This window comes from Myxine glutinosa, chromosome 6 (assembly GCF_964187855.1).
Source record: "Myxine glutinosa chromosome 6, kmMyxGlut1.1, whole genome shotgun sequence".
NCBI classification, from domain to species: domain Eukaryota; kingdom Metazoa; phylum Chordata; class Myxini; order Myxiniformes; family Myxinidae; genus Myxine; species Myxine glutinosa.
Window position 1 is genome coordinate 20,319,078 of NC_136266.1, and position 13,402 is coordinate 20,332,479.

Here is a 13,402-nt window from a genome sequence, read left to right on the forward strand (position 1 = left end):
AAAAGGCACTATAGGAGATGGATATTTTTTTTGGGATGAATTGATTTGGTGAGCAAGTCGAAAGCAGCCTTTTAAAGAAGAAGAAGAAAAAGGTGTTATAAAATATGACGGAATACATAACTTGAGGGGAAAGTGTAAACATTGAAGGTTAATGAGTGAAAACTATCTGGGGAAATGGGGGAGAAACACGTGGTCGAAGAACGAACGAACGAATAAGAATGAATAAACGAATGAGAACAGAGAAGGAAAATGTTTTTTTTTTTTTTTTTGAGTTGAGATTTACACAAGGAAGTAGGCTATGGGTGAAAAGACTGGGAATACAGAGAACGAAAGTTATTGGATCACAAAACGACGGACCGCTGAGAGAAAAACAAAGCCTCAAGGTTGTACAGTGCACACTGTACAAGGCCTCAAGACACGACACGGCAAACAGACGATCAATTTATGAAAGATAAACACCGAGAAACAACCAAAGTTGCACACAATAACTTCACACACCGAAAGATAAATACAGTTTCGACAAAATACAATTGTGAACAGACTTAACTTCGAAAAACGTGGAGACCGTGTGGAGCTTCGAAAATCCCTGCCGCCGTCCAATATACTGACCAATATACTTGAAAAATCTTCGATTTTGCAAGTAACAAATCAACTTGATGTCTTAAATCCGATCAAAAACGACGTTGTGTGGATTCAGGAAATTAAATGAAAATATGAAATACCCCAAATCGACCAAAAACTCACAAATCAACTTGAAGTCTGAAATACGGTCAAAAAACGATGTTTTGTGGATTCAGACGATCAAATAAAAATATTAAGTAACCCAAACTGAACAATAACTCACAAATGAAATTGAGGTATGCAATCCGAAAAAAATACGATGTTATGTGGATTCAGACGATTAAATGAAAATATGAAATGCCCCAAACTGGCCAATAACTCACAAATCAAATTGAGGTCTGAAATCCCATCAAAAACGACGTTGTGTGGATTCAGGAAATTAAATGAAAATATGAAATACCCCAAATCGAACAATAACTCACAAATCAACTTGATGTCTGAAATCCGATCAAAAACGACGTTGTGTGGATTCAGGAAATTAAATGAAAATATGAAATACCCCAAATCGACCAAAAACTCACAAATCAACTAGAGGTCTGAAATTCGATCAAAAAACGACATTATGTGGATTCAGACGATCAAATAAAAATTTGAAATAACCCGAACTGGCCAATAACTCAATCAACTTGAAGTCTCAAATACGATCAAAAAACGACGTTATGTGGATTCAGACGATCAAATAAAAATATGAAATACCCAAAACTGGCCAATAACTCACAATCAACTTGAAGTCTGAAATACGATTTAAAAAACGATGTGTGGATTCAGACGATCAAATAAAAATATGAAATACCCCAAACTGGCCAATAACTCACAAATCAAGTTGAGGTCTGAAATCCGATTAAAAAATGACGTTATGTGGATTCAGACGATTAAATAAAAATATGAAATACCCCAAACCGGCCAATAACTCACAAATCAACTTGAAGTCTGAAATACGATCAAAAAACGATGTTTTGTGGATTCAGACGACCAAATAAAAAATATGAAATACCCCAAACTGGCCAATAACTCACAAATCAAGTTGAGGTCTGAAATTTGATTAAAAAATGACGTTATGTGGATTCAGACGATCAAATAAAAATATGAAATACCCCAAACTGGCCAATAACTCACAAATCAACTTGAAGTCTGAAATACGATCAAAAAACGATATGTGGATTCAGACGACCAAATAAAAATATGAAATACCCAAAACCAGCCAATAACTCACAATCAACTTGAAGTCTCAAATACGATCAAAAAACGACGTTATGTGGATTCAGACGATCAAATAAAAATATGAAATACCCAAAACTGGCCAATAACTCACAAATCAAGTTGAGGTCTGAAATCCGATTAAAAAATGACGTTATGTGGATTCAGACGATTAAATAAAAATATGAAATACCCCAAACCGGCCAATAACTCACAAATCAACTTGAAGTCTGAAATACGATCAAAAAACGATGTTTTGTGGATTCAGACGACCAAATAAAAAATATGAAATACCCCAAACTGGCCAATAACTCACAAATCAAGTTGAGGTCTGAAATCCGATTAAAAAATGACGTTGTGTGGATTCAGGAAATTAAATAAAAATATGAAATACCCCAAACCGGCCAATAACCCACAAATCAAGTTGAGGTCTGAAATCCGATCAAAACACGACGTTATGTGGATTCCATATAGACATTCGTATTCTGTAACAGGTCTGAAATGCATGTGTTTCAGGGCTCATGAAGCCCAAGCTTTAAAAGGCTCTTCGTTTTACAAGGTTTTACTTTGGAACTTTGGAATTTGAAAGTGGGGATGCATGTCCTTGTAAATTCGTGATTTTTATTCCAGCCCCATCGTATAAAGTCGAGTTTTCATGTGTCGTGAACTTTTTCTTTGCATCTTTTTATCCATAGTCTGCGTTCTGCTGCTTCTCTACTTCATTAATATATCCACATGTCTAAAAATAGGACCTGTCCTGTTTCATTAAAGGAGAAAATGCAATCGACACAATTTTTTTTTTTTAAAGTTGAAGCAAAACTGGACGGACTCTGCTGGAAAACAGTCAATCAGGTGTCTTGATTATTTCAGGCTAGCTGGACAAGGAAAGGGAGAGAGAGCATTGTGAGCCTCAGCTAGTCTGTGAGATGGAGCCGAGATTGCGGGTAAGGCACGCCCTTTGACCCCACGCCTCGGGGCACGTTTTGATCAGGCCAGGGCTGCAGGGGAGGGAGGAGGCAGACTGGCGACAGGGTGGAGAAGGGACCCGCCCAGCCATGGCAGCAATTTTCCCAGTAGTTGGTCCCGCCATCAGGTGGTTACGTACCTGGTCAAATCCCCCACGCTTTGCCTGCGGCCTCACCAGGTGACCCTAGCAAGGCAGTCTCACCTTCTAAAACCTTCCTTCTGATACAAAGAAAGGTTTACCAAGCTGATAAATAAATCTATTCATTTCCAGCCACCAACCCCCACGGCACAACCTTTTCATGTTCACTAAAAGCTCCATCTCTCTGGTTAGAACAAACCACTTGGGTGACACCATAATTTACACTATGATTGCTTCTACAAAAAGGCCGTTGTCACCTGGGCCCGGGTTACGACACAGGGCGCAGTTAAGAACAGGTTATCATGTTTCCCTCGCCCTCTTCTCGGAATAAAATCCCATTTTGGATCTACAGCCATCTTCTTTTTATTCAACCACCATCTCTGCTGGAAAGCAAGGAAAGAGGTCAGGATATTTGTAAGGGCACAACCTCTGATTGCTCTGCCAACACCAGAATTACTAGCTCAGACCTTTTACCAGGCACAGCTTCTCTGTTTGGCCCATGATGACACATTCCAGGTGGAAAAAGCAAACCCAGGAAAATGGAGAACTATTTCAAGTGGGAAAGTACAGGACATAGCAATGTTTAGAATGGAGGTTCATATAATGCGAATCATTGTGTTTTACTCTGACTTGTTTGAAGCTCATACACAACCTACTGTTTGTGTTACCAAGGGAATTCGATGCAAGAGAAGGACATTCGGCCCATTGGGGGAAGATGGGGAGAGTAGTGGGGATGGGGAAAGGCCGACAGACTCAGGGATGTCACAAAGATGTAAAACAAAAAAAGGTTAATTTGGCCTGTTTGGCCTGTTTTTTGTTTTTGCTTTGTTTTTTAGGGTGAAGAATGCATACAACACCAACCGCACACTACCTGGACGAGGTCCTCTCACAGACATCACAATCAGCACAAATGGACACAATCGACAATCGAGCTATCTGCAAGTCCTGTACCCATCTATCCCCAATGCATCCAACTACCTAACCTATCTAATTCCAATTTCAACTTATCTACTGCTTCTGCTGCTACGACCTTTCCAGGGAGACCATTCCATGTATTAACTGGCACGACACTCCACGGAGCGCATACCTCAAGGTTTGAACAAGCAAGGCTGAACAGTTTACGTTTTGTGTCCCACTGATGGGTCGAATCTGGATTCGGACTTGAACCAAAAGCTAATCGGTTTGTTGTTGTCACTTACCCAACTCAACCACCTAGTTTTGACATGTCATCCACAACTTTTTTTAAATATCCTGCTGTATAACGTTTTAACCCTATCACCCAATGGTAAAGAATCACTTAATTTTTTTTTCAATTCTCCGATCCGGATCTGGATTCGGATCTTCACCAAAATTGAATCAATTCTTCCCTATCAGACACCAACTCTGTCCACCAACTATCGTCCGAATCCGTCCATAACATTTTGAGATATCGTGCAATATATCGTATTTTGTCCTATCAATGGTGAAGAATCACTTTAAAAATTCTCAGATCTAAATCCAGATTCGAGTCTTCACCAAAATCGAATCATTTCGTCCTTGTCACACACCCAACCTCTTCACCAAATTTCGTCCGAATCCGTCCACAACTTATTGAGATATCCTGTTCACAAACAAACAAGAAAGCCGTTGGGCAGTGTACGATACTTGCGAAATCCCTCAAACAAATATGACCTTAAAATAATTGGTGGTTGACTTTAAAGATCATATATGCAAATCCTCTTCAAGTTTCAAGCCAATCGGAAGAAAGTTGAGGATTTTTTGAAGTTTCACCTAAGTTGTTGACCTTTGGTCTATGTTGACCTTTTGGCTAAAGTTGACTTCAAAAGTAATCGGTGGTTCAATTCAGTGACCTGATATGCAAATGCTTTTGAAATTTCAAGTCAACAGGATGAAAATTGAGGATTTTAGAAATCTGACAGAGTTGTTGACCTTTGGCCTACGTTGAGCTTTTAACCTCAAAATTATCAGGTTTATTCCTTCTGTCCAACTCAACCATTTGGTGAAGTTTCGTCAAGATCGGTTTAAAATTTTGACCTGTAGGCAATTGACAGAAAAAACAGACAGACAAACAGACCTGTAGGCAATTGACAGACAATATAAAGGGGTGCCAATTTGATCCGTACACCTGCATGAAGAGGTAAATGTATTTTATTTGCCAGATGTAGGGTGGGTGCTCTTTTATATAAACTTTTTTTTAGAGCATTACTTGGTTCCTCCTCAGAACACAAGGGTAGTAGAGCATGCACACGAGATTTTTTGAATGCCCCTTATTTTGTATTGTTTGGCATTTTCTACAAGCTATGGAATGTCCCTTCTTTTCTAGACTTTGCCACATGGCCCGTTACCCATGGCCATGGCTTGAGAATACCCTTATATAAAGGGGCCTTTTCTATGCCACTGGCATTTTTTCCAAGAATTACTACCGGAGCCGAAACTTTTCAACGTCCAAATTTTTGCGAATTGCCCCTATGAGCCGCGCGGAAATAGGACCGCGGGCCCTGATATTTTTTATGCCGTGAACAAACTTTGGTACATCATGGGTGATGTGATCAAGTTTCATCAACATTATGTGTGTAGTTTTGGAGAAGAGAGCAGATACCTATTTTGCGAGGGAGGTCAACCTCCCCCCCCCCCCCCCCCATAGACCCCCTTAATGAGCGCAGATTTAGAATTTGTTTTGGAAGCCATTAATTAGACCTATTGGCTGATGTATATTCCAAGTTTCAGCTAGTTTCAATGTTTAGCCTTTGAGATATGAGTGCCAACACATTTTGGGCGGACAGACGGACGGACGGACACCAACGGGAATTTGAGGGTTTGCTTATTAAAACTCAAGAATGCGGAAACGGAAGTTGGTGAAATTTGGAACATATGACCTCGACGTACAAAGTATTTACTTCTGAAATTTGCAGCCGATGTCGTCCAGTAGAAGCCAAGAAACGAGTTTTCAGTCCTTATGTTAAAGTTGCATCCAGAGAAACGATCCCTCATATAAAGGGAGGGGTGGTTTGTGCCTCCCTTGATTACCTTCATTCACCTTCGGTGGCGGAGGTAATAACTTTGAGTAAAAGATCCTTAACTTACTCTCTCTTAACCCGCTTCTTCTTTACTCTCAGACTCCGTCCCCTGGTCTTATTTGTCCATTTTTGTTGAATCCGAATAACTTATTTTGTCTAAACTCTTCATTATCTTAAACATCTCTCATATCCTCTTGTAACCTCCTCCTTTCTAATGTATAAATCCCAATCTCCTTCTGCTGCTCCTCAATATACCTGAGTTATATAGTTATTATAGGTAGGTCTGAAATCAATCTATTAGGCCTACACTGAACCCCCTCTATGAAACGATGTCCTTCTGCTGCTCCTCAATATACCTGAGTTATATAGTTATTATAGGTAGGTCTGAAATCAATCTATTAGGCCTACACTGAACCCCCTCTATGAAACGATGTCCTTCTGCTGCTCCTCAATATACCTGAGTTATATAGTTATTATAGGTAGGTCTGAAATCAATCTATTAGGCCTACACTGAACCCCCTCTATGAAACGAAGTCCTTCTGCTGCTCCTCAATATACCTGAGTTATATAGTTATTATAGGTAGGTCCGAAATCAATCTATTAGGCCTACACTGAACCCCCTCTATGAAACGATGTCCTTCTGCTGCTCCTCAATATACCTGAGTTATATAGTTATTATAGGTAGGTCCGAAATCAGTCTATTAGGCCTACACTGAACCCCCTCTATGAAACGATGTCCTGCTGATTTGCGCAACAAAACTGTGTTCACAATATTCCAGATGGGCCTCACTGAATCCCTGTTGTTACCTGCTTTGATTTATTCATTTATCCCTCCACCAATACAACCTAAAACCCTGTTTGTTTTACCCATAGCTGTCTGGAACTAGTGTTACAAAAAAGATGCTAAATGTTGATTTTGACACAGAAATGGCCATTTGGTCCATCACTCCTGTGCCATATTCACAGCCCGTTAACTTATTCGCGTTATCTCCGTTAACCGAACATAACATCCACATCATTTCATAATTAACGTATATGATGAATCAAAGGGCAATGACACATAATGATCTTTTCTATATATATATATATATATACACACAGTGAGATATTTAATGTTCTCGATCTGAATGCATAATGACAGGATGTCATACTCCAGGATGCAGCACCCCCCTGCTAGCAGCACACCAGGACGGCAGCGTTTGGTCAGATTCAACGACACAGGGGAACAAATCTAGCACCGGACAGCACAGACAAGATGAGTAATTGAGCTATATTTCCCTGTCTCAATCTACAACATGCAGTCTTCGGTGCAGGTCTCCCTCCCATCCAAGTACTCGACTCTGTTTATCTATCTATAATTCCAGTAATCTCTGTGTGTATGTGTGTGTGTGTGTGTGTGTGTGTGTGTGTGTGTGTGTTTGTCTGTGACCGCTGTTTCTCGACAACCACGGGTCCGATATACTTGAAACTTGCCAGGTATATTGCTGGGGACCCGAGGATGTGCCTTTTCAAGGTTTGAAATTAATCGGACAAGTGGTTCCCAAGGTATGGTCACCGTACTCGCAAGCCGTTCGCTTTGGCTTTGCGAATGAACCAAACCATTTCATGTAAATAGAGGGGGGGGTTCTACCGTACTCGCAAGCCGTTCGCTTTGGCTTTGCGAATGGATCAAACCATTTCATGTAAATAGAGGGGGGGGTTCTGTGGTCGTTACTGCCACGTGGTTTCAAAGTTTTTTTTTGTTGTTGTTGTTTGCACGCATGTTTTTTTGCACGCACGTACGGGCAAGCACGTACGTGCGGGCACGCCCTAGTCTATCTATAATTCCAGTAATCTCTGTGTGTATGTGTGTGTGTCTGTGTGTGTTTGTCTGTGACCGCTGTTTCTCGACAACTACCGGTCCGATATACTTGAAACTTGCCAGGTATATTGCTGGGGACCCGAGGATGTGCCTTTTCAAGGTTTGAAATTAATCGGACAAGTGGTTCCCAAGCTATGGTCACCGTACTCGCAAGCCGTTCGCTTTGGCTTTGCGAATGGACCAAACCATTTCATGTAAATAGAGGGGGGGGGGGTTCTACCGTACTCGCAAGCCGTTCGCTTTGGCTTTGCGAATGGACCAAACCATTTCATGTAAATAGAGGGGGGGGGGGGTTCTGTGGTCGTTACTGCCACGTGGTTTCAAAGTTTTTTTTTGTTGTTGTTGTTTGCACGCATGTTTTTTTGCACCCACGTACGGGCACGCCCTAGTATTTAAAATTTTGATAAAAGGAAATGTAGTCATGCAAATAAAACTTAACCTTTACTAGTAAGTATGTTACTATGCAAAGGTTGAAATATTGTGTAATTATAACAATGTACGAATTGTAAATTAATATATTGGTTTTACATTTAGGATAGCAATATCCATACAAGCCGTAGTGTTATATGGCCCAGGTATAGCCCAGGTATATTGACATAGTGATGACGAGACGGAATGCCCCATGACGATTTCCGAACGATCACGTTGCCTCCTCGTGTAACAACAGCCACTCCTGGAAAAGTCTTGCAAAACTCGCCATGGGAGTGAGAGGTGGGGGTGCAAGGGCACACTCACCCCTAAGCTGTCTCGCCTGGGTTCGAATCCCGACCCAGCTATAAACTGCCATCCTGGTGCCCCACAGGCACCAAGGTGTGTGCCCTCCGTCGGATGGACGTTAAACCGAACGTCACGTCTGCCAATATTCGTTGGTGGACGTTAAAGATCCCACGATGTCCTTTGCAAATAGTAGGCGAGTTATCGCCGGCATCCTGACAACATGAACAAATTTCAATTTTCGATCCCAACTGCTGCTGGGAAGGTAATGGCACCTGTAACTGAGTACAGTAAATCAGAGAGAGGACAGCGTGAGATCCTTAATGTTCACCATGTGATGTCAGCAGGCAGGACCTCCAGCTTAATTAAAGTGCATCCGTCGTATACTTTGGCAGGGGCAAGCAGCAATCCCACAGTTTAGAGCGGAGTCTGTAATGGAGCCCAGATGAGAGTTCAAATGGAAGTGATCAACAGAAGGTTGATTCAGGTATGCCAACCACCTGACGTTTCAGGTACGAATCCCTCGTCGGAGCGACGCAATTGCTTTTCCATTCAAGCAGATAAAAGGGAATGCAAATTCACTTTGGTCCATCTTGATAAACAATTGCAATGTTAACCCCAACATTTCACAAAACCATAACTCTCATCTTTATCAAAACCCTTCTAAATTTTGTTACCTTATTCAAATCCTAAAGTCGAAAGGGAACCCAAGTTTACCTGAGTCCTCCCTACTGTTTGTTTTCCATGGAGTTAGACCGTAAGAGGAGCTTTAGGAAACCCTTTTCCTAATTAAGTAGCGCTGTTCCCAAGTTGCCCATCCCGAGTTGCCATAACCATAACCTGTGACCTGTTTTTTTCGTGCAGCTAATGACATCCGGTGGTTTGTGCAAGTATGCTTTTCTTCTTCTTCATTGGTTGAGACTTTCAAACTTGGGGTCTTCAAAAAAATTCTCGGAACGACGTACTCACAATTGTCCGAGAGACACATACTTTTTATTGACCAATATATGTGATTATACCAATATATGGACATGTGATTAGTAAGAAACTTTTTATTTTTGAGGATAAAAAAAAAAATCCTGTTTTTAGGGTCAGTGGTAGGAATTGCACATCCTGTCTTTTTGTAAAACAAAAAAAATGTGAGAATTAAAACTTTTACAAAAAGAACTAGAAAGCATCTGGAAATGCAAAGCCCGTCCACATACGTCTTGTATGTTCTTCCGCATGCAAAACATGACGAAAACAGCTAAATATAGATACAAAATGAAAATTGGCGATTTTATGAAACCTTGACCTTTGACCTTTTGATAAAAAACAACAACAATTGGCTTGTAGCTTTTGATTGGTGAACCAATTCAGTTACCCGATATGCAAATGTTTAAAATTCAGGTCAATTGGATGAAAATTGACGATTTTATGTGATTTTGACTTTTTGACCAAATTATCAATTCGTCTTCTCCATATTCTCATAATAAAGCTATGTTTAAAATTTGATGACAAAACTCAAATGGTAAAAAAGTTATGAGCCAGACACACACACACACACACACACACACACACACACACACACACACACACACACACACAAACAAAGACAGACACAGAGACACACCCACACAGACAGACATACACACAGACAGACAGACAGACAGACACACAAAGACAGACAGAAACACAGACACACACACAGACACACACACAGACAGACACACACACAGACAGACACACACACACACAGACAGACACACAGACAGACACACACACATACACACAAACAGACACACACACAGACACACACACACAAACAGACACAGAGACAGACACACACAAACAAAGACAGACAGACACACCCACACAGACAGACAGACATACACACAGACAGACAGACGGGCACTCACACAAAGACAGAGAGAAACACACACACAGACAGACACACACACACAGACAGACACACACACAGACAGACACACAGACAGACACACACAGACAGACACACACACAGGGCTGAAAACATAACCTTCGTCCACCTTTGGTCGCGGAGCACAGGTAATCACATAAAAGTTGTTTTTGTTAAGTATAACAGGAATGATATATTACCAATCAAACCAGTTTCAAACTTGTAACATTCAAACAATAGAAGCATCTCCATTCCGAAGAGGAGTCACCATTCATTCTATACACTGCGAGTAAGTACAGGTAGCCCCAACGTAAGGTAAAAGAATACCTGTGGTCAAGAAAGCAAAACATCCAAGAGAAAACCGCTGGGAATTTATTGTGTACACACCAAACGATGTGAAATGAAACCGTCGATTACCTTGTAATATTACACACCAACACACACCCCTTTGAACATCACCTTCCGAGACGAAGAAAGCTCCGTACGGAGGAGGAACCGTGGAAGAAGAAGAAGAGGAAGAAGATTCTGGTAGTGTAAAATCGATGAATGCTCCAAAAATTGAGCTCATTACGTGGAATTGAATACTTAAGATTTTTACTAACTTCAACCTTTACACACCTTGACATTATTTATTTATCATGGATTCGAGCACACACACACACACACACAAAGGTATCACGTGCACTTTAAAATGAGTCAGGGTTGGATCTGCTGAGTGGAGGATTTGCTGCTCCCCTGTCATGTGACCAGATGCTCATTTCTGATTGGTGGACGTTTGTGAAGGACAACTATACATACACCAGACGGACAGACAGACAAACGCTGCTCCACATGGCATTTCCCTACATACTACGCCGTAAAAATATGGCTGCCAAACCACGTGATCGATGACGTCATCAAAAAAATTTTTCTCAACCAAAATTTATCCCGAGATCAGGCTCAAGAAATCTCATAGTGATCAGATCAAGCATTCTACTTGTCGATTTATGACGTCATAATGAAGGCACATATGACGTCATCATTAACATGTTATTCTCCACGGGGAGTTCTTTACAATGAGCCACACTTCAATGGTCGAGCCAAACCCAAAAGTAAAAGTTTTTAACCGAGTTGGCACAAGGTAGTTCCAGGTGTGTAGTAGCCAAGGTAGTTCCAGGTGTGTAGTAGATCGGTGCATCGCAAGCTATTAAAGATGATGTGGATGTGTTGGCAGGACACGTGACGTCATTGCCGTTTATTTTAGTACAGATATGATGACTTTTGTATTACAGACTCATCCTTATATCCTCCTTGCCTGTACACACCCAAACTACCATCAGGTGTGCACCAGCCTTCAAAACATTCCCTTAAGCGTTCCCATGTACTTATCTGCTGGTCCATCTTCACCAAAAAGAGGAACCCAACGAACCGGTTTGAAAAAGCCATTACACACAATCTGCATATTTAATATTCCCACATTCTTCAAATCCCCATCATTTTTGTCTAAGACGTTTAATCTCCTTAATCGTTGAGTATTTCATTTACCTGTGTGTGAAACAAGAGGAATATAAATGACTCGTATGTGGTAAAAACAAAACATCTCTCAATGGACTATTTATGATTGATGACATTATTGATGGTCTTTATTAAAAACAGGTAAGAGTAAGGTGGGGAAGGTTCCCCTGGCAGGAAGGTTAGGGCAAGATTCCGACACCCCCCTTTAACCTTATCCCCACCCCCCCTTTAACTTTACCCCCACCCCCTTCAACCTTACCCCAACCCCCTCTTTAACCTTACCCCCACCCCAATAACCTCCACATTACACCAGAGGGCTGTGAGAGTGACAATTCAAGGAGCAATAAATTACAAATGAAAAACGTCAGTACACCGAACAAAGGTAATAATGGTGTATGTGTGAGTGTGTGTGTGTGTCTATGTGTGTATGTATGTGTGTTTGTGTGTGTGTGTGTGTCTATGTGTGTGTGTGTGTGTGTCTATGTGTGTATGTATGTATGTGTGTGTTTGTGTGTGTATGTGTTTGTGACTATGTGTGTGTGTGTGTGTGACTGTGTATGTATGTATGTGTGTGCGACTACGTATGTGTGTGTGTGTGTGACTATGTGTGTGTGTGTGTGTGACTATGTATGTGTGTGTGTATATATGTGTGTGTGTGTGTGTGTCTATGTGTGTATGTATGTATGTTTGTGTGTGTGTGTCTATGTGTGTATGTATGTTTGTGTGTGTGTGTCTATGTGTGTGTGTGACTGTGTATGTGTTTGTGACTATGTGTGTGTGTGTGTGTGTTAGTATGTGTGACTGTGTGTGTTTGTATGTGTGTGTGTTAGTATGTGTGTAAGCCTCTTTTGTTAATACATGCCAAAGCTCATGGAAGAGATAGAACATAGAACAGGTCAGGTTGTAACAGAACAAGGGGAACAGCAGAAAGAGAGGAGGGAAACACACTAACAGTAGAGTTGGGGGACAAAATTCAGCGAGACTTGGACAAATAACGGATGTGGGGAAGAATGAGGGGTAGGGACGATACATGGGGTGATAAGATGGATACAGAAGGAAACTTTCAGGAAGGAAAGACTGAAAATTTGGAAATAGGTGTGCTTCGGAATGATTAATAGGAGTAGAAAAGATCACCGTTTTGGAATGGAGATGATTTGAGATGGGGGTGAACAACTGTCTTGAAGACCTTTTTTCTTCTTTCTTTTTTTGTATACAAGATCGAGGCTCGTGTAAAAGCTAACATCAATCACAAAAACAAATGGACACACGAAATATATAATAAAGGGAGCGGGAGACAAGATGGGGAGGGAGAGGGAAGCTCACAAGTACAACTTTTGAGAGCAGGGATATCGGGAGATCTGTAGGAGGGAGAGGACTTGGGGGGAGGAGGCATGGGAAGGGGGGTGGGTGGGAGAGGTAAAAAAAACACATGGACACAGCTAGGACTTCCAGGAAACAAGTCGATATTTCAGAAAGTGGATGAATTAAAAGGGGTA